The 23,621-nt window shown below is 35.5% G+C and overlaps 2 long non-coding RNA genes across 2 annotated transcripts in view; both read left to right on the top strand.

The window, feature by feature from the left end:
• Positions 1-10,678, top strand: part of LOC110262156 — a 143,906-nt gene extending 133,228 nt beyond the window's left edge. The window contains exon 3 of the long non-coding RNA XR_002346787.1: positions 10,611-10,678. This is a non-coding gene — a long non-coding RNA (uncharacterized LOC110262156). The remainder of the gene's footprint in view (positions 1-10,610) is intronic.
• On the top strand, positions 14,566-23,621 carry LOC110262016. Its single transcript, XR_002346499.1, has 3 exons — positions 14,566-14,606; positions 19,479-19,632; positions 23,226-23,621. It is a non-coding gene; the product is annotated as an uncharacterized LOC110262016 (long non-coding RNA).

Below are 23,621 nucleotides of genomic sequence, written 5' to 3'. Positions count from 1 at the left end.
TGTCGAGATCAGTGTTTTTTTCCTATTTCTGAATATGATAGCTAAACCAATCTTTAAATTTGGAAAAGGTATTATCTTTTTTGCCCTTTTAAAGATTATATGCTCCTAATTATATCTAAATATGTTCACATTTGCCTTAAAATCACCAGAAATGAAGTTAACAGGCAAAAATTGTATCGCTAATGAGAGAGATTTGATTTAGATGTCTTTTACTAATATACATCCAAACATCAAACCAACAAATGAAGTTTAAATACTGGATCTCATTATATGTTATAAAACTTTGAGAAAATAACACTTTCATACTTGCATCAATGTTTTGAATAATAATAGCTGTTACGTGCAAATCTACTTTTAGTTTCCAGTTTTTTTAAAGAGAAGTCTTTTCATTCTTTAATTCTATACACTTGGATTAACAAAAGTAATCTAATGCATGTTAGTTTAATGAAAGAGAAATAGTGAATCAAACCACATTTATTTCAGTTCACTTGTTCACAGGCTCAACTCATTTGTGAAATCTAATGAAATGCCTCTGGAATGAAAGGGAGACACAGAAGCTCTAAGAGATTTGTGGGAAAATCTGAATTAATTTGAGATAATAAAGTTTAAGGAAGCTGATACTTTGTTTTAGAAAACTTTATATAACAGTCAATTCTACTGAATTCAATGGGTATTATTTCATAAAATGGAACTGTCTGCCCAATCAATTTGACTGAATATGTTAAACCCTGTTTCATTGATATCCAAAATTTAGAAATAATACTTTGAACTAGACTTATTCATGGAAAGTAGAATTATATAGGTTATAGTTTATTAACTGAAGCACAGACTTTTAGTTAATCATTTACCTGGAAACCTATGAAGAGTTCAGATTAACTTGGTTAAGTTTAAATAATATTATTGCCATTTTACCCATAGGACATTTTCACTTTAAGAAAATGTAAAATGTGAAGGAAAAAAAATCACAACCAGTTAATTTCCTGCTAATCTCATGGATTCCTGCTCATCTGAGTCTAATCCAGTTTAGTAGCACTACTAGTACAGTAATTTATTTGCTTTTGTTATTTGTTTATTTTGTTTTTTTTAATTATTATATCCCCAGTACAATTTTTTTTCAACTGTACAGCATGGTATGTGTATTTGCATACAAACATATATATATATAAAATAACAAAAGCATACATGTGAGAAAAAAGAGTGTATACACGTATGCTTTTGTTATTTTATATGTACACGTTTGTATACAAATACACATACTTAACCAATGACAAATATGTAAGAATCAAGTTGAAAATCACATAACATACAACTATCTAAAACCCTCTATTATTTCACATTAGCAATGCCAAATTTGTATAGGAATTCAGCAGAACGATGTTTTAGAAAATTCCAGAAACATTCAAGCCAGAAACCATTTTTCTGGGAGTTAGTTATCTTTATAGCAAAACACATAGCGGACAACTTGTTTTATACATTTTAGGTCGTGTTTTATATTTATAATAGGAGTTTATACATATGCCTTTCTCTGACACTTCACTTACCTACATTAAAAGGTATATCTGGTACATACCTTCAAAAAAATAAAAAACATAAAATTAAATTATTTTAAAAGCTTCATATAAATCTAAAGTATGGCAATTTCACAATAATTTTAGCCACTCTTCTCTTCATGGATATTCAGATTATTTCCAGATTTTATTTGTTCATACTAATAGAGTTGAAACAAACAACCTCACTTTTGTGCTTTCCTTCTTGGACTTCTAATTCTTTTTGGACTCTTACAGAGTAGGTAGCCTCCCTACCCCCTAAAAAAAAAGAGCCCTGACCCTAAAATCATGGACATTTTTAAATGTAATTGCTATGGCTTGCCTGCTTGCCTGTATTATGGGATAATTCCTGTTTTGAATAATAAAAGTCACCTTCCCCAGAATCTCTTTAACATTAAACGTTATTTTCCATTTAATATAAAAAGTAGCAACTTTCTGTTATTTATATTTATCTTCATTAATGACTCCACTTATTATGGTCTTTGACCTACTCTTTAGTCCAATTTTTTTTTATTTTATTTTTTTTTCTTTTCCCACTGTACAGCAAGGGGGTCAGGTTATCCTGACATGTATACATTGCAATTACAATTTTTCCCCCACCCTTTCTTCTGTTGCAACATGAGTATCTAGACATAGTTCTCAATGCTATTCAGCAGGATCTCCTTGTAAATCTATTCTAGGTTGTGTCGGATAAGCCCAAGCCCCCAATCCCTCCCACTCCCTCCCCCTCCCATCAGGCAACCACAAGTCTCTTCTCCAAGTCCATGATTTTCTTTTCTGAGGAGATGTTCATTTGTGCTGGATATTAGATTCCAGTTATAAGTGATATCATATGGTATTTGTCTTTGTCTTTCTGGCTCATTTCACTCAGGATGAGATTCTCTAGTTCCATCCATGTTGCTGCAAATGGCATTATGTCATCCTTTTTTATGGCTGAGTAGTATTCCATTGTGTATATATACCACCTCTTCCGAATCCAATCATCTGTCGATGGACATTTGGGTTGTTTCCACGTCCTGGCTATTGTGAATAGTGCTGCAATGAACATGCGGGTGCATGTGTCTCTTTTAAGGAGAGTTTTGTCTGGATAGATGCCCAAGAGTGGGATTGCGGGGTCATATGGAAGTTCTATGTATAGATTTCTAAGGTATCTCCAAACTGTTCTCCATAGTGGCTGTACCAGTTTACATTCCCACCAGCAGTGCAGGAGGGTTCCCTTTTCTCCACACCTGCTCCAGCACTTGTTATTTGTGAACTCATTAATGATGGCCATTCTGACTGGTGTGAGGTGGTATCTCATGGTAGTTTTGATTTGCATTTCTCTTATAATCAGCGATGTTGAGCATTTTTTCATGTGTTTGTTGGCCATCTGTATATCTTCTTTGGAGAAATGTCTATTCAGGTCTTTTGCCCATTTTTCCATTGATTGATTGGCTTTTTTGCTGTTGAGTTGTATAAGTTGCTTATATATTCTAGAGATTAAGCCCTTGCCGGTTGTATCATTTGAAACTATTTTCTCCCATTCTGTAAGTTGTCTTTTTGTTTTCTTTTGGGTTTCCTTTGCTATGCAAAAGCTTTTCAGTTTGATGAGGTCCCATGGGTTTATTTTTGCTCTAATTTCTATTGCTTTGGGAGACTGACCTGAGAAAATATTCATGATGTGGATGTCAGAGAGTGTTTTGCCTATGTTTTCTTCTAGGAGTTTGATGGTGTCCTGTCGTATATTTAAGTCTTTCAGCCATTTGGAGTTTATTTTTGTGCATGGTGTGAGGGTGTGTTCTAGTTTCATTGCTTTGCATGCAGCTGTCCAGGTTTCCCAGCAATGCTTGCTGAATAGACTTTCTTTTTCCCATTTTATGTTCTTGCCTCCCTTGTCAAAGATTAATTGACCATAGGTGTCAGGGTTTATTTCCGGATTCTCTGTTCTGTTCCATTGGTCTGTCTGTCTGTTTTGCTACCAGTACCACACTGTTTTGATGACTGTGGCTTTGTAGTATTTCTTGAAGTCTGGGAGAGTTATGCCTCCTGCTTGGTTTTTGTTTCTCAGGATTGCTTTGGCGATTCTGGGTCTTTTGTGGTTCCATATAAATGTTTGGATTGTTTGTTCTAGTTCTGTGAAAAATGTCATGGGTAATTTGATAGGGATTGCATTGAATCTGTAGATTGCTTTGGGTAGTATGGCCATTGTTACAATATTGATTTTCCCAATCCAGGAACATGGAATATCTTTCCATTTCTTTACATCTTCTTTGATTTCTTTGATTAAAGTCCAATTTCACAGTGAAACTTTAGAGTCTTTATTTCTCCACCCAAACCCCACTACCTGGCTGCTAAATGTCATCTTGCTTAATAATCTTAGCCAGGTCATTATAACGTTTTCCCTTAAAATACCCACTCATGTCACTGCATGTGTATTTAAATACCCAAGTATGCTTTCAAAAACATCTACTAAGATAAATGTGTGTCAAAATTTATTTCTCCCTCTTTTCTGGTTTTGTTTAGTGGCCAATCCATCATTCTTCAACTATTTTTCCTCTGATGAATATGGCATTTATATATCCTACAAAGTAATTTCTTATCCTAAAATATTTTTATTTTGTCCTAAAAGAAACATTACATCGCTGTGAGTATACTATTTTTTGGATCAAGTGTTTTTCTCTTTGTCCTACTGACTTCTACATGAGAGACTGTTGCTAATCTGATATTTATTCTTATATAAGTAACTTGTATTTACTGAAAGCTTTGGATTCTTGTCTTTATGATTGGAATTCAAGATATTCACTAACTGAAAAAGACATTTTTTAAAATAGTCCTGCCTGGGACATGAGATTTTTAAATCTTTCTTTGGATCAGATAAATTGTCCCCCTTGATTTATTAATCATTTCTTCTATATTATCTATTATTTTTCTTTCTCTAAAACATGTATTATATTCCTATTATATCCCTGGCAACTATCCTAAAACCTTCTTGTTTCTATTACATGCCTTCTCATTTTGTTCTGTGGGTTCTGAGCTATTAATTTCACATGATCTGCCAAGCCACTAACTTGATGCTGAATACTGATGACCCAGTCTTCCAAATGCTTAAATCAGTTTTCACAATGTTAATATCATGATTTTAATAACTTAATTGGTGTTCCTCGAGGGCTCACATTATTGTGTTGTTAAGGTTGCTGTCTGCCAACTCCAATAATTCTGTTTCAGTATGAGAAACCTAATTCCTGAGTCCTATTTGTAATTCCTTCCTGTGGTGCCTTATACTCTATAGTATGAGTTTTTTCCCTTTTCACAAATTATGAGATGAATTTGACAAGGGGTGAGAAGGCACACCTTTTTATATACCTCTGACCAGGCAGGAGACAATCTTTTAACTTCCTACTATGTGTGAGCATCTCTGTACTGAACCATTGCTGGTTATTAGGAAATCCTGTTCCAGTCCCCAACTTGGAACAAATTCCTGTGCTTCAGGGGATGCAGATGAAGCATTCTGCCTCAAATACCTTCTCCACTTTTGATGTTAAAAATAACCTAGGAGTTCCTGCTGTGGTCAGTGGGTTAATGATCTGTCCTATCTCTGTAGAGGCATCAGTTCGATCCCCAGCTCAGGGCAGGGGCTAAGGATCTGGCATTGCTGCAGCTATGGTGTCGGTCACAGCTCCAGTTGTGATTTGATCTCTGCCCCAGGAACTTCCACATACCATGGGTGCAGCCAAAAAAGAAACAAACAAACAAACTCTTGTCTTAGAAGTTCCCAAGTGGCATAGCTGGTTAAGGATTCGGCATTGTCACTGCAGCGGCTCAAGGGTGTGGATTTGATGCCTGGCCTAGGAACTTCCACATGCCTTGGGCATGGCCAAAAAAAAAAAAAAGAAAAAAATTCTTGTTTTATCCCAGAGAAGACAAGAGATAGAAAAAGGTGGATATATTTTTTTCCCTCAAAATACCTCACTCAATAAAATTAACTCTTCAAATAAAATAATGAAATATGACTATTTAGGAACATTATATAGATTTAAATATTAACATAAATAATATTTCAGTCTGGTTTTCAAAAATTCATGTGCAAACTCCTGTATCATTCGCCCAGGTTTAATGTGTGGCCTGATCTTTTGTTATCAGCACCTATTGGGGTAGGGGTGGAGGCAGGAAGAAGAAGGAATGTAAGAAGTGGTATATTTACCCTTTATGATACTGCTTTTAGCAAAGCAGTAATTCTAAGGTCCCTCCCCTTTATTCTCTCATTCAACCTCATGAAGGAATGATACTTAGGAAACAATTAAATCTAACTTTGGTGGAGAGATGCTGCTGACTACAGAATAGGTTCTGGAAACTTGTCAAATAAAAGGAGCTCATAAAAAATTGACCCCTCCTCTTATATGTAATACATCATTCTCACAAGTATGAGCCTCATTTAGGAAGCCTCCTATATGAAGCACTGGCTGGGCACTATAGCATGGCGATTGGTCAGTTTCATTGAGGTTAGTCCATAACTCACAAGGTTCTTACTTTCAGAAGTATAATGACAGTAAAATACATGTTTAGACAAAAAAGTTTACTTTTTTTTTTTCCACACAATAAATTCTGTAAATTCTGTGAAGACTATTAAGTAGGTTAACTGTTGCTGGTGAAACGAATATATTTAAAAACAGATAAAGGGACAAGAATACTCAGAGCTTCTTGTTCACATATTAACCCAAGTAGGTGGCAGTAGAACTGTCTGTTGCTCAATCCAGTCACTAAAGGATCCTGGTGGTGGGCAGGTCTACCACCTTCAATATGTAGTTTCCAAAATTGCTTTGTGACTTGTCTTCATTGTTGTCAGGAGAGGGAAGAGCACAGATGACTGGATATCTATGAGGGTTTAAACAAGCCAGTCTGGAAGTGGTTCCCACCAATTCTACTCAAGTTCCATTGACTAAGATGTAGTCACATGGCCCACCCAACTGCAAGGGAGGCCAGGAAATATAGTCCAGCTCTAGGCCTACAAAGAAGAGGAAGTTCGGTCGCTGTTTCCCAGGCTTAAACTAAAATTTTGATAAATACACAAATATCAGTTTAACATAATGTAAACATAGTTTAACATTAAGGATGATCCATACTTATCTAGAAGCAAGGATGAAACTGGTTCAGTATTTTTATTTTTTCCACTCCTATAAACCACACTTCTAAAACGTTCTATATGGGAAGGCAGCTTGTAGGAAATGCACATTTTTTCTTTTGAGAGAAATGTCATAGTTCACTCCAGCTTTTGGTGGAAAGCAAATATTGAGGAAAAATGATACACAGCACAGGGCACTCTACCCAATATTCTGTGATAATTTATGTAGAAAAAACAATCTGAAAGAAAATGGATGTGTGTGTATATGTATAACTGAATCACTTTGTTGTACAGCTGAAATTATCACAGCATAGTAAATCAACTATACTTAAATAAAACTTTTAAAAATGAAAAAAATGATATATGTTGGAAATACCTAAATTTTTTTATTCTATTATTTTGTAGTAGCAAGCACTTCTCTTTCATTTTGTCTGGTGAAGTTTGCACTACCAGTCTGCCACTGCACATGGTTCTTGTGGGAATGGCAGCAGATCTGCTCCAAAGCCCTGCCCCCAATTAAATGTCTGCTGTGTGTAGAACTATGCTAATCAAACTATAGCCCTGGGCATGAAAGACTTATATGGCCTAATACAAGGCCATAATGTTGTGAATAAATAATTCTAGTTAATTATGATGTCAGTGCCCTGAATAAGAGTCACTCAGTTCAGCTGCTCAGACTAATGAGTTCACTTGGTGTTTTTCCTACCCAAAGCCTAGTTTTTAGACTTCCATTGATACAGTGAGAGGTATCTCTCCAATATACACTTCACATTTTTTAAAATTGATTTTTGCTTAAATTAGTTGGAATCAGGATCTTTTTGCTCCCTTCTTAGGAACTAACTCAAACACTATGTAAGGTGCTAGGCCATGCAGAGAAAACACAATGCATTAGTCCCGTGTGTACAGTTAAAAGGGGTACAATTTTAGCAACTGTGTTTGACCAGTCTTTTTTGGTAAATAATTACTAAATAGAATTGTGCAGATACGTGTTCTTAGTGGTACCAGATGTCATTCAAGCAGGTAAATAAATAAATAAATAAAATTGTAAGATTCAGTGGGAAGGAAAACGTAGCCTGTCTGTACAGGAACATGCCACATTTCTCAGTGATGTGTGTTATTGCTCATGTTCGATTCTCAAACATCCCTTCCACATAAGGTCTAGGAACTAAAAATCATATTTTTGGGAATCAAAAGCCACCAGGTTCATGGCTTCAGCTTCTACCCAGAAGGAAAAATCAGTAAGTGCTGTTGACTACCTGTCTACTTACTCTACAGAGACATTAGTTTTATGACCTTGGGGCATTTTATTTTGAGGCCAAGAGACAGCAATTGATAATTAAAATTCTCATGCTACAGCTATTTTTATTTTTACAGCTTAAAAATATTTAATTGGCATGTACCCTGAGGCTTTTTGCAATAGGTTTATCTTAACAAATAATAATCAACATTACAAGCAATATTTTAATTTCTTAGCAATTTAACTGTCCAACTTTTATGTCTGCTTTCTTATTTTTGTCAGTCTAAAGAAAGCTGATATAACAGATGAATATAATCAGAATTAACATAAAAGGGCCTAAGAAAAATTAATTAAATTGATTAAGCAGCCATCTCAAAATTAACATTTAAAAAGCAAAACTGGGTACTACAAATTTATTTTGTAACTAGCCTATCCACTTGACTTTGAATATATGTTTATAGCAAAGGCCTAAGGCTATTATATACATACGTCAATCTCTGGTATGACAATGTTAATATCCTAAACTCAGAACCATCCATATAGCACCCATAACAATCAAACTACCATAAACCTTGACTCCACAGTCAGTGATACTTAGTACACAAGAAAAAGTAAAGTTTTAGGCATTTTTGACCATATAATGAACCTAGGAGCTTCAGATACACTCATTCAAATTTGGATTATTATTGCCATTTCCATTCTGAAGGTAATAACACTAATTCAAAAACTTTCTCCCTCTCTTTTTCTTTCTCTTTCTTCTATCTTGCTCTCTCTCTCTTCCACTCATCTGTGAAATCAGTCTCATTTGATGCTAACACTTGCAAACCTGCAATTCCAACATTTGGATTTTTCTTAATGTCTGACATAACATCCCTTTAGTTAGTAATATGTGTATGCATGTAGATATGTTGTAATATTGACCTGACTATACTGATCTATCTTCTTGAGCATCAATAAACCAGCAACATACATACAGAAATCTCAAATACTTTGAAATATTTGAGCTGTTACACTATATACAGACAGCTAAATTTAGTTCAGTGAAAGTTAGTTCAATCACAAATTGAAAGATGAGAAATACATATAAAGTTAATGAGAGAATCAGAATACAGTCTTTCTACTGTAACCCCTGGACTGAAAAAACATGATAAATATTCATTACAGTGAGGAATCCACTGATCTCCAAACAGGCTGTAACTTAAGATTAGCTTAGCCTCTTAACCTAAACCTCTTTTTAAGAGAGAAAGCTATGGTGAAGGAAACAGTTACATTAGTGGTCTGAGAAATGAAAAGAATATCAAGGCCAGAAAAGAGATTAAAATATCATGATTTGGCAAGGCCTTGGATTGGGTTATTAGCAAACAAAGTCCAAATGCTGCTTTAAGAAGAAATTAAAGGTTTTCACAATGCGGAAACTTCAAGCCATTCTTGCAATGGGAAGAACAGATATTTAAGGTACTTTCTAGCAGTGCACATGTGCCTTTGAGACACTTGAGGGTGGAACATCTACAAGGACATCTTCTCTTGCTAATATGGATTACTTTTCCTATATACACCTGGATGTCTTATTGTGCCAAAGGATCTATCCCTACTAAAGAGAAGAGGAAAAAGAAAAAATGGCTTTTTTCCCCCCTCAGCTATCAGATCCAAAGCATTTTTGGTTTGACATATTTCCATTTGGAACTTTGTCCAACTTCCCTAAATAGTATTTTAAGTGAAAACCATTACTGTGTTTCACTTTTAGAGGTAAGGTGGGTTAGCTTCTTGCTATTGAGAGTTGCAGGGTAATTCACTATTTTTGGTATCATTTTGTATTTTTTATAGTTTTGTAAATAGCCTGTCACTTTTTAGTGTGTCATCTGTTTCTATTTGATTCAGAGTCCTCAATTCCTTCCCTTTTACATTCTATAGTGAAATGATCAGCAAATACAAATATTTCTACTTTCAAATCCTATCCATAATCTTATCTTACCATATGCACTGCCAACCACCTCCTAGTGCTTCCCCTTTTATGCCCTGGCACAGTGAGGCTGACTCTACTTTTATCACCTCTGAAGTAAAAGGACAAGGCTATCCACAGCTGAAGCTTTAGGACATTGGAGACAAGAGATACCAAGATCTTCCAACTGCACCTGAAGGCTAAGAGGACTGACAGTTCTTTTCATCACCCAGGGGTACTCTGCACTAGTCAAAGCCACATCAATCCCTGAATTATGGCAAGAGCCTTCTGCCTGCTCTCCCAGCCCCAACTCATTCCTTTGTCAGAACAGATGGAGTTACCATTTGAACCAAGCTTCATATCACCTCATTACAGACCTAAGACTTCCAGTGGCTTTCCGTTACAGGTAGAATAAAATCGAAACTACAGGACCCATTATAAAGCCTGTCTCCCAACAACCCCCCACCACCTTCTCACCTACACTGTGTTACTAGACACCTGCTACAATCCTTCTTAGTTGTACCTCAGAAACCTCTTGGTTAATACTCATTGCACATTTTCAATTGTTCCTTTTCCTTTGAACACTCCCTCAGAGCCTCATTACCTTGTATACCTCATGTACTACTTAATTCAAGTGACACCTCCTTAGAAAGCTCTTTCATAGTCCAACTGAAATAAAATCCTGCACCAATCTCTGCTATATCATTGACCTTATTTTCCTTGTAGTTTATATTAACCAGTAAACTTATCCTATATATTGATTTTACCATTTTCTGTCTTCTCATGTAGAATATGGGCTCTTTGAGGGTCAAGATACTGTCATGAATCTACAACTGGAAGGACAGAACCTGATTCATAGTAGGTATTCAAAATTATATGTTTATGGTTGCTATCTGACTTGACTTGCAAAGCTTAAATCTTTAAGCCTCTTATTCCTATCCTTTGAACTGGAACTAATTGCATTGCTAATCTATCATTGTGTGCATTTGAGGATTAATTGACATTTATGTAAAAGTATTTAGTGTTTTACAAAAGTCTAAACATAACACAAGTGATTGTTGTGGGTGGTACGCTGGAGCCAGCCCCAAGGTGCAAAAGCTATTAAATTTTCAGAAATGTTGGGAGCTGGCTGACATCACATTACTGCTTGAAAGTGGCTACACTGTAAATACACCATGGAAATCAGAAAATACACAGTAAGAACTTCAAAGAACTGGAAAATATCAAAAAGAACCACATAGGAGTTCCCATTGTGGCTCAGTGGTTAACGAATCCGACAAGGATCCCTGAGGTTGCAGGTTTGATCCCTGGCCTTGCTCAGTGGGTTAAGGACCCAGTGTTGCTGTGGCGTAGTCTGGCGGCTACAGCTCCAATTAGACCCCTAGCCTGGGAATCTCCATATGCTGCGGGAGTGGCTCTAGAAAAGGCAAAAAGACAAAAAAAAAAAAAAAAAGAAAAAGAAAAAAAAAAAGAAAATACTACAAATTGGGGCCACTTTTTCCTCAAAGATCTTATTAGATATTTACCAGTACATCACTGAATTCCAATGTACATTGATAAATACGATTCATTAAGAGCAGTACTACAAAGAATATATTATAAAGAAGTATAACATTAACATAACAGCTTTATGGATTAGGAGCTAAAATAAAATATTTGTTTTAAATCATATTTAACTTTGGATTTGTAATAACTAAATCATACAATATAGTTATTACAAATATACAATTATATTTGTAATGTAATATATTTATAATGCAATATAATTTGTAATAATTGTAAGTATTACATTTATATTTGAAATAACTAAATTATATAATCAAATTAGCTGTTTTAAGACATGTTCAAAGAAGGTAGCAATTTATGTTTAGATGCAGTCATTTCAGATAACTGAAATTCTTTGAAATTTCATAAAATAGATATTACCTTTCTCACCCAAAGCTTATTAAGCCCCTAAGACAGTAATTCTACTATTTCACTAAGCATTAGAATCACTAAGAAAGCTTTTAAAAATTTCAATACCCATGAGCCAATGCCCATGCCCAATTAAGTTTGAATTTCTGATGTTGGAACCCAGATATTAGTATCTTTCTAAGCTCTCTAAATGATTCCAGTATGCAGACAAAGTTGAGATCCACTATCCTAAGGCATAAGAGTCTTTAAATGGGCATCATGCCTAGTAGATATGGATTTGGTATGAATATAGATATAAATGGAATATTTCTACTTAAACCTTATGCCAGTCAAGTTAAACTTTTGTAGATACATTATGTCATTATCTCTGAAATGTGTTTGGTTGAAATCCAAGGAAGATAAATGAGCACTCTTCTTAGAAATGGTTTAATTTGGCAGACACCACCACTTCCATAAACAAACTGCTCAACAAAATCAATTCTTGGAATCATTATAACTTTAAGAATAGGAATTAAAGAACTATGTGGCAGGTGTTATATGTAGCTGCAGTAAACATAATGGAAAGATTTTTTGCATTTCATCATAAACAATATTATTTCTCCAGGTGCCTGTTCACAATTTTAGACACACACCATGTCAGACTGACTTATCCATTCTCCTCTACCATTAGCCAAACACATTCTCCTAAGAGAAGAATGCATTGCCATTATATACACAGGAAAATCTATAATAGTGTCAGTTAAAGTTAATAGCATCAATTGCTTTATTAAATTAAATCAACAAGGTGCCACAATATTTCAGAAAACTATTCATGGCCATGCCATAATATGTTTATCTACATAGATACATCTATTTTAATCTATCTAAATCTATCTAGATTTAGAATATATTTCAGGCTATAGAGCAGTTACTGATGCTGTTTTTTTATATCTGAAACCCTCAGAACTCATTTGAGAGCAAAATAAAAACTGCAACTGGGAAAATAATTTCAAGAGACTTATCACAAGTGCACTAGGAATAACAATGGAAATTCCTTCTGCATTATAGAAGCTTGGTATACAACTTGAAATGTGTAAACAGGGCCAGTGGAGACCTAAAAATTAAAGATTTGGCATCACTGCCCACTATTTGCTAATCTGAAAGAGAAAAAAGTTGAATGACAGTTTTGTTTTTTTCTTAGTCATTGCCCTTTTCCTCCAACCATCTTTATTTTAATTGTACTGGAGCATAGTTGACTTATAATGTTGTATTAGCTTCAGGTATATGCACATATACATATATCCAGTCTTTTTTTCCCATTTAGGTTATTTCAGAACATTGATTTCTCTGTGCTATGTAGTAGGTCCTTGTTAGTCATCTAATTTACATACAGTAGTGCATATATCATAATCCTAGCCTTCTAATTTATCTCTCCTCCCCACGGATTCCCTTTTGGTGACCATAAGTTTGATTTCAAATGTGTCAGTTTAAGTTCATTTCATTTTTATTAGATTCTACATAAAAGTGGTATCATATGATATCTTTCTCTGACTTACTTCCCTTAGTATGATAATCTCTAGGTCCATCCGTGTTGCTGCAAATGGCATTATTTTATTCTTTTTATGGCTGAGTAATATTCCATTGTGTATGTGTGTACACACATCGCATCTTCTTTATCCATTCCTTTGTGGATGGACATTTAGGTTGATTCCATTGGCTATTGTGACTAGTGCAGCTATGAACATAGGTATACATGAATATTTTTGAATTACAGTTTTGTCCAGATATGGGCCCAGGAGTAGGATAGCTGGATCATATAGCAGTTCTATATTTAAATTTTCTGAGGAACCTCCATACTATTTTCCACAGTGGTTATACCAATTTACTCTCTCAGAAACAGTGTAGGAGTGTTTCCTTTTCTCCATACCTTCTCCAGCATTTGTTAACTGGTAATGACCAGTGTTAGATGTTACTTCATTAGATTTGATTTGCATTTCCCTAATAATTAGTGATGTTGAGCTTTTTTTTTCTTTCATGTGCCTATTGGCTACCTATATGTCTTCTTTGGAGGAATGTCTATTTAGGTCTTCTGCCAATTTTTCATTTGGGTTGTTTTTTGTTGTTTTGAGTTGTATAAGTTGTATATTTTAGAGATTAAGCCCTTGTCAGTTGAATTATTTGCAATTATTTTCTCCCTATTCATATGTTGTCTTTTTTTTTTCTTTTTGGTTTCCTTTGCTGTGCAAAAGCTTTTAATCAACCAATAGAGTTTTTTCTTTTGTATATGATGCAGATTTATTACAATGCTGCACTGCAAAACTGTGTACATTGTAAAATACCCATATAAAATTTACCTTACTTTCAATTAGTTTCTTATGATAGATTAAACATTTGCTTTAAAAAGTAATCCTTGGGTGGCTCAGTTGCACAATGGATAGTATAGTGGACTTCTAAAAAGCAATCCTCTTATCTGAATTATCATAGATATTATTTAGAAATCCTTGTTTAAAGGACAGAAATATTTGAAGTTTCCTATATGGTATATTTCTATAATTTTTCTATACCACAATGATATTTTTTCTATTTTTTTTATTTAATGATTTTTTTCTTTTTCCATTATAGCTGGTTTACAATTTTCTGACTGTTTTCAGGGCCACAACCATGGCATATGGAAGTTCCCAGGCCAGGGGTCAATTTGGAGGTACAGCTGCCAGCCTACTCCACAGCCACAGCAACGCCAAATCTGAGTCGCGACTGTGACCTACACCACAACTCATGGCAACCCTGGATCCTTGACCCACTGGGGGAGACGAGGGATCGAAGCTGCATCCTCATGGATAGTAACTGGATTCATTTCTTCTGAGACATGATGAGATTTTTTTCTAATTTAAGGTAAGCTCTTTCAAAATTTATTGGTTCTTCCCAAGATAAAAGTGAAGAAAACCAAATTTTAAAATGCTAAGAAATGCCATTAAAATGTGCAGAGGATCAAAGTTGGTGAATTGTTAACAATTTCTAGCATATTCTGAAAATTACAAGAAAGAAACAGAAAATCATTTATTTTATTTTATGTTTATTTTTGACTTTTTGTCCTTTTAGGGCCTCACCTGCAGTATGTGGAGGTTCCCCGGACGGAGGTCGAGTCAGAGCTGTAGCTGCCAGCTTTATGCCACATCCACAGCAATGCCAGATCCGAGCCACGTCTGCGACCTACACCACAGTTCACGGCAACACCAGATCCTTGACCTGCTGAGTGAGGCCAGGGATTGAACCCGCAACCTCATGGTTCCTAGTCAGATTCGTTTCCACTGCACCACGATGGAAACTCCAGGTAATCATTATTTTAAGACAGTGTAAAAAGGAAACTAATGCATAGTCCTTGACTCCTTCTGTGAATCCATTTGCCAGGTCATCTGACACACAGTCCAAGCATTCCTTTGATGTACATACACTGAGTTTCTGTTGGATGGTATCATCTGGATGGTTCAAAAACAAGTCAAATACCAATCTGAAAGCAAAATTAAATTTTTCTTCAAATATGCTGAACCTCTCATTTTCACATTCATGCATAATGACACTACTATCTCAAAAGTGATTCTTTACATGAATGTACTAGGACCACCATGAATGTTAGAATTACTAGAATGAAAAATATTTTTATAAAAATGTTTCATTAAATTTATTTCTTCCAGAAATTAGACTTATCTAGATAATTCTGATTTAAATTTTGAAAGTCATTAATTATATCCATTTTGCTTAAATTTTAATACCATTGTTCTTTCAAATATTATGTTTTTAGAAAACAATAATTTTATCTCTAATATTTATGTTTATATACTTTTATCATTTTTAAATTATATGGCAATAATTATTGCCAAAAGAGTACAAATCAAGGAGTTCCCGTCGTGGCGCAGTGGTTAATGAACCTGACTAGGAACCATGAGGTTACGGCTTCGATCCCTGGCCTTGCTCAGTGGGGTAAGGATCTGGTGTTGCCATGAGCTGTGGTGTAGGTCGCAGACATGGCTCAGATCCCGCGTTGTTGTGGCTCTGGTGTAGGCAGATGGCTACAGCTCTGATTAGACCCCTAGCCTGGGAAACTCCATATGCCGCAGGAGCGGCTCTAGAAAAAGGAAAAAAAAAAAAAAAAATACAAATCAAGTAAAATATTGATTATAAATATATAAAGTGATTTTTGTGAAAGTAAAGACAGGAAAAATAAATTTCATGACAAGAACAATCTATAATAATATGTAACTGGAAAAATATATATTAACTTTTGAATTATTAAATTTTTATTCCTTCTCACCCAAATACTGCCTACCTATCAACAGCTGAGTTTGTACAATAATGACTATATTCAATTGTATTTGATATGTTGCTAAATTTTTATCATTTAACAAAAATGACAGTAATACACATATTCAATAAGCTCCAAGAGCTGCTCTTACAAATAACTACAAACTAGATGGCTTAAAACAACAGAAATTTATTCTCACAGTTCTGGAGTCTAGAAGTATGAAATCAAGTTGTCAGCAGGGTATGCTCCCTCCAAAGTCCCTGGGGGATAGATCTTTCCTGGTCTCCTCTAATTCAGGTAGCTTCAGGTGTTCCTTGACTTGCAAACAGCATAACTCCAGTCATTACTTGGTTCCCATTCTCGCATGGCCATCTTCTATGTCTGTGTGTCACTATTTCTTTGCATGGTGTTTCCTTTGTGTATCTGTGTCCAAATTTCCCTCTTCTTGTATACCAATAATTTGGATCAAAACCACACTAATGACCTCAATGTACCTTAACTAAACCTACAAAGACCCTATTTCCAAATAAAGTTCATATGCAGTGGGAGTTAGGGAGTTAGTGGGAGTTAGTTATATAGCAACATATTTTTCAACTTCTTGTTTTGAAGTTATACTCGTTGAGGTAAAGGCATGGAAGTTTACAATTTACGTTTGTTAATTTAATTGTAACCACAGATTTTAGACATGTGATATATTGAACTTCATCTTTCCTCTTTTCCTTGGCCCCCAAAATATTTAAGATGCACTTTATAGTTACTAACATTTATTGCATTTTAATCTAAAATAGAATATATTTAGTTCATAAATTTCTGATGTAGAATAATTACATTAGTTTTTTATTCCTAGTGTCCAGTGCACAAACTTATGTGATATTGATATTCAATAAATATTTGTCAAAAGAACTTTTTTAAAAAATGAAGAATGTTACTAAATTTGAAGGGAAAAAAAAAAGGATAAGGCAAAAATGTTTTCTCTTTAAAAAAATTTTTTTCGGAGTTCCTTCTGTGTCACAATGGGATCAGCAGTGTCTTGGGAGTGCCGGAATGCAGGTTCAATCTCTCATCTGGCACAGTGGGTTAAGGATCCAGCAGTGCCACAGCTGTGGCTTAGGTCACAACTGTGGCTCAGATCTGATCCCTGACTCGGGACCTCCATATGCCAGCAGGCAGCCAAAAAAGAAAAACAATTTTTTTTTGTTTTGCTACTCTACAAATCATGTAACAAACTTGTTGCTACTTTTTGTTTCTAAAACCTTAATATTATATTCCTCTACACATTACATTCTAGAGGAAAATGTTTTGATTACTTATTTCCCTTTGTGGTAGAACTCAAAGAAACCTAAATGTGCTACTGTTTCCCCTAACTTCCTAATTGTAAAAGCCAGATATAAAAATCTCCAAAATAGGAGTTCCTATTGTGGCTCAACAAGACCCAACATTGTCTCCATGAGGATGTGAGTTCAAAGCCTGGCCTCCCTCAGTGGATTAAAGATCCAGTGTTGCTGCAAGCTCGTGGCATAGGTCACAGATGCAGCTCAGATCTAGTGTTTCTGTGGTGTAGGCCTGCAGTTGAAGCCTTGATTTGACCCCTAGCTCAGAAACTTCCATATGCCATAGTTGTGGCCCTAAAAAGAAAAAATAAATAAAAAATTTAAAAAACCCAAATAAAAAACAGTGATATGAGTCACAAAGGCAATGCTTTTCATGTGTTCATCTCACTGATGCATCCCTAGTGCTAGAACTGCCTGGCATACAGAAGGCATCCAATTAATGTGCTGACTTAATTGATATATACATATTTCTTATGGGAAATATCTGAAATAGATATTTATAGTTAGGTTGCTCTTCTGAAAAAGCAGAATACCCAGAAGAAATCTTTTAGGTGCTGGCTAACATTTATTACAGGAATGACCCAATTTAATTTCCTCAGAATCATCTGTCTTTTAATCACTGCCTTTCCTCAGGTGGACAGGATATTGTCTCATCACAGGTGCTATGCAACACATGTCCCAGTATTTTCTTTTCACCTAATGCTTTGACACATGCAAGAAAGAGAAACTTACATATGAACTACAAACTTGGTGAAATGATACTGTTAAGGAGCTCCTCTTAAAACCTTTCCTTGAAGGGAAATGAATTTAGCACTGTGGAAGAGCTGGATCAACTTCTTTTTTTTTTTTTTTTTGTCTTTTTGCCTTTTCTAGGCCCGCTCCCACGGCATATGGAGGTTCCCAGGCTAGGGGTCCAATCAGAGCTGTAGCTGCCAGCCTACGCCAGAGCCACAGCAACGCGGGATCTGAGCCTGTGTCTGCGACCTACACCACAGCTCACGGCAACGCCAGATCCTTACCCACTGAGTAAGGCCAGGGATCGAACCTGAAACCGCATGGTTCCTAGTCGGATTTGTTAAGCACTGCATCACGATGGGAACTCCTGGTTCAACTTCTAATAGTAATTAAGTCAACTGACCACATTTTAGGTATGTATAAAAAAAATAAACTGAAGACAAGGTTGCATATTACTTCAAATTTTAATTATAGTGTATTACTAAGAAAAGCACCCAAGTATTTACCTGCTCAGACTGTTAAACTGTTAATGTACACTGAGGAAAAAGGTTAGGCTAAGTTTTTTAAAATTCACTTTTTACTGCAGAACATTTTTTCATTAAACAGAAAAATCCAAGGATTTTATAGTTCTCATATACCCCAAACCCAATTTCCTCTATTATCATTTCATACCACATGACACATTTGCTAAAATTAATGAACGAATATCAATATATTATCATTAAGGTCCATTGTTATTGAGGCTTTTTTAGATTTTATCTATGTCCTTTTACTGTCTTACGACTCTGTTCAAGTTACCACATGACACTTGGTCATCATATCTCTTTGGGCTCCTCTTGGCTATGGCAGTTTCTCAAATTTTCCTTGTTATAGGTGATTTTGCCACTTTAGAGGGATACTGGTCAGGTATTTTGTGTAAAGACCCTCAACTTGGATTTGTCTGATTTTTTCTCTTCTGCCTGACTAAACATGAGTGTTTTGGAGGGAGACCCCAGAGGGTAAAACTGTATTTTGCAGTGTTTTTATTTCACACTACCACATGAAATACTACCACATGAATTGCACTGTTGACATTGCCCACGATGGTGTTGCTAAAGCCGTGTTTGTATTGCTATGCCACTATAAAGTTTCTCTGGTCTGCCTCTTCCATACTGTACTCTTTGGAAGAAAATTCATACATGCAACCTGTGCTTAAGGAGAGGAATTCATGCTCTATCTCCTTCATGTCAGAGTATCTTCGTAAATGATTGAGAATTACTCTTCATAGGAGATTTGTCTATTCTCCCTCATTTATTTTTCAAATAATTATTCGTATCAGTATGAACTCATGGATCTTTATATTTGGGGTTAAAATCCAATACTACTTCATTTAATTTGTTTTTCATTTTTTTTTTCCAGGTTGGGCTATTAGGAACTCTACTAACATATGAAAATGATGAGAAAATTTCAAGTATAACTCTTCTGATGGTTTCTTTCCTGGCCTAACATGGGCTGTGTCTCTGTGTCACAAACTGCAGTGATATTAGTGAAAATTAATCAACCATCTAGTTCCGTAAGTAGAAAACAAAATATCAAGCTTTTATCCTACCTTTTTAACTACTTAAATATTTATATCATATGGGCATAATCTTGAGATTACTGCCAGCAAAATTATACATTTCTTTATAACATAAATGTCAGACTATCAGGGATCACTTTGCTATTGATGCAGGTCCTTGATGTTGTAAACATGACTGATTTTGTCCACAAAATGATGCTTTTTCGTATTTATTTTCTAAGATCATAAAAGTTAAATCATCTCAAACAGAGTTTCAAAAGCACAATTTAACATCTATTTGATAATATTAAATTTAAAATTCTAGTCCAGAGTTTCTGTGTGGAGCAGCAAGTTAAGGATCTGGCATTGTCACTGCTTGTGCCTCTGGTTACAGCTGTGGCGCAGGTTTAATACCTGGCCTGGAAACTTCTGCATGCCGCAGGTGAAGACAAAATTTAATAAAATTCTAATCAAAGTATTTTTAGTATGTTGATGAGAGGAACATATGCATGGTTTATTAAAGTAGGAACATGGATTTCTTAATATAAATAGAAATAATGAAAATCGGACAAAATTGTTTTCTCATTAAAAATGCTCTTTCCCACAATTCGAAGAACCTTATTTTTTGGGCTTAGCTTTAAAGTGTATACTAATAAAAGCATTTTAACCTAGTTCCCTCAGCACATGTATATAATGTCCATATCTGAAAGGAGAAAATAAGCTTCACAAAGTTTAAGATAATGTTTTACACCACAAAAAAAGACTAAAGTTTCAGTATAGAGTCACTTAACACCAAAACTTGTGCTCTTTGATTACATCACAATTTTGCTTAAAATTCAATAAAAAGAAAAATACAAAATTACACACAATTTATAGTAAAACGTGGAGTTGTGTGTGGGTCATGTGGAGGATAAAAGGAAGAATTTCCTAGATTGAAGCAGTTAATAAGGAACAAAGGTGGCTTAAGCAAAACGTTGGAGAGTCTTTAAAAGCCTGTCTGGCATTATTTTTTATTAAACTAGTTTAAAAAAAGAACAAGCTGGTATTCTTTATCAATAGAATCTTTTTTTTTCTGATTTTTAACATTATACAATAATTTAATGACATCTCAGACCAGTATATGAGACAAAAAGAAAATTATCCCAACATGCAAAATCCCAGTTTTATGCATAATATTGAAATTGGGTCACTAAAAACATAGGGTTTAAAGACACTGAAATAGTGAGGTGGTTCTGTTACAGGTCTCTGTGTTACTCCTTTCGGTACTTGCCCACATGCAGCAAAGAATTGAAGCTTTGGGTGTCTGCCAAAATGAAAGGGCAGCCTTTGTGGTTTGTCTTGGAAACTATAATCCAGTCAAATCAAGTTCAGGGGAATAAAATGTACATCAAAATTCATTCACGGCCTCAGAGCAGGCCACCCTGAGAACAGGGACTGCCCCCACCCCCTTTACAATTGGGTTTCCCATGCTGCGGACTTGATTGGGGATCTGATTTCTCCTGCCCCAGGCCCACTAATTTATCCTGCCCGAGGCCCCTGCACTGTGGATAAGGGCTGGGCATTGACTGATCTCTGCATAGGCATGCATTTTGATCCTCTGATTGATTTTGGTCAGGATGCTTCATCTGCATGGGGAATAGGCGATACAGAGGCAGGGTGAGGAGTGGGCCACATACCTTCCCAGTGGGGAGCAGGAAGGAGCAGGCTAGGTTGTGCAAGGTGTCAGGGAAGGGATGTTACAATGAGACAGGTGGGGCAATCAAAAGGGTCTGGTAATTCTTGTCTTGGCCAGAGGCTTTGGGGTTCAATCTCTATACAGGGAACATGAAGCCTGTAACAGTTCCACCAAAGCCAGAGGCCAAAAGGAAAAAGCACAGGGGACTAAATCACTGCGTAGTCTTTCAGTTTGTAAACTCAATGAGTTTTTATTAATTCATTTGAGGATGACCTAATTTTCAATGATCTCTCTAGCACATTTTACCCATTTCGTCCCCATATGTTCCGAATAACTTATCTAACGTAGCTAGTACAAGCCTGCATTACTCCTGGAAACATTGTGAGAATGATAGCATTTCCAGTGAATTAGGCATGCCTTTTATTCTTGGGGGACTTCTGTGTTTAAATGAATACTCACACGCTTCATTACAGTATCTCTAAAATACATGCGAACCCTGAGGCATACCAAATTACTGAATTAAGGTGACATAATTCTTAGAAAAAGAGTTCAGTACTTCGTTCCGAAAATATACCTATGTCTCCGAGGTTCTGACTAATTTACGCTGGTAGGGGAACTGCCCCAATTTACTCTGGCTTTCAATAAAATACCTACAGCTGCCGCTAGCTATAGCTCTGATTTGGGACAGCAGTACCAGGCAAATTAGTGTTATCACAGTATCATTATTTTTAATAGAGCTTCACTTCATCAGAGTAAAAAGACCAGGACCCAATCTAACTTGTTATGTTGTTGTTACCCAGAGAGCTCACCATGCTTCCCAATGGCAGATTAATATTAGTTTGCAGCTGTACTAAAGAAAACATGTTCTTTTATGTATAAATAACACCAACTATAAATATGGGACAATTTCTTCAACTCATTTAGTGGTCCGAGAATTCACAGAAGTGCAGAAGATAGTTAAAATTAGAGAAGTGCTGAGGTGGTGTTATGGAATAAAATCATTTTTCATGTGTCCCATCAATAAGAGAACTGGATTCTTGAATAAAATGAATATGATTGACAGAAATGGCTTCCTAATGAAATAACACGTGTATTATTAAAAGCTATGAAATAACGTGTATTATTTCATAGCTTTTCTAAAAGCTAAGTTATAGGATGGTCTTCCTGATATTGGATGGGTGGGGCCCAGGGATAAGCCTTTAAATACTGAAAAGGAAGCATTTTTCCAAAAAGAGCCAGATACACAGGTAGAACAACTGGCTCTTAGTTTGCAAGTTGACTTGAGTCAACTGTTTAAAACTCTGATTTCACATTTCAAATCTGTGTGTCGATGCACTGCCTAACATGACAGTTGTACATCTAAAATAAAACCAGGTCATTTCTATCTGGTAGGCAAGAGAAAATGTATACATGACCTTCTGTGGTACAGATGAAAATTAATCCATGAAGCACTTATTCTTTTCATTATCTAAGTCTTTATGGAAAAAGAACACACCCCCACTGTGCAAACATCTATACTTCAAAAGGCTTTGTAACAAGATATTTTATCTTTGTTCATCAGCTAAGGAGTTCTGCATATAAACAGGGAGCCTTAGCAGTCAATTTGGTTAACTTTTCTTGGATGATGAAAATACTGCTGCATCCTAGAAGTGAAATCTGCTTTCCTTTTACTCTAAGGTTACACTTATGATTGCTTTACTTCCCCTTTCATATATTGCCCATGTTAACTAAGAATCAGAAGTAGTATTCCCTTCCTTACATTCAAAATTAGGATAGAAGTTCATTACCTAGTAAAATATATCCTCCCAAATTCTAAATCTGTTGTATTTTCTATTTTCAAAGATAAAACTGAATTAACTTTATACTAGTTTAATGACATTTTGAAATACTGTTTGTGATTTCTGATATATTCTCTCTCATTTTCCTATTAAAGTACTCAAGAGGAGTTCCTGCTGTGGCACAACCAGGTTGACAGCATCTCTATAGCACCAGGGCATGGGTTCGAACCCTAGCCCAAAGCAGTGGGCTAGAAGATCCAGCATTGATTGCCATGGGTGTGGCCTGAGTCACCACTATGGCTTGGATTTGATCGCTGGCCAGGAACTCCATAGCCATGGGTGGCCAAAAAAGGTGTAAAAAAAAAAAAAAAAAAAAGGCAATGCTTCAAGAATACTGTTAACAAAAGTCACTAGGCAATCACTGGATGCAAGAGGACACATTCAAATTGTACCTAAATATCTAAGGAAAAACTGTGGAAAATTCCACAGAAAACAAAGATATTTCCATTTTCTCCACCAATCCAATCTCTAGATCTAGATGTAAATGCCCA

Source organism: Sus scrofa, chromosome 8, assembly GCF_000003025.6.
Source record: "Sus scrofa isolate TJ Tabasco breed Duroc chromosome 8, Sscrofa11.1, whole genome shotgun sequence".
In the NCBI taxonomy this organism is placed as follows: Eukaryota; Metazoa; Chordata; class Mammalia; order Artiodactyla; family Suidae; genus Sus; species Sus scrofa.
This window is presented reverse-complemented; position numbering and strand designations above follow the sequence as displayed.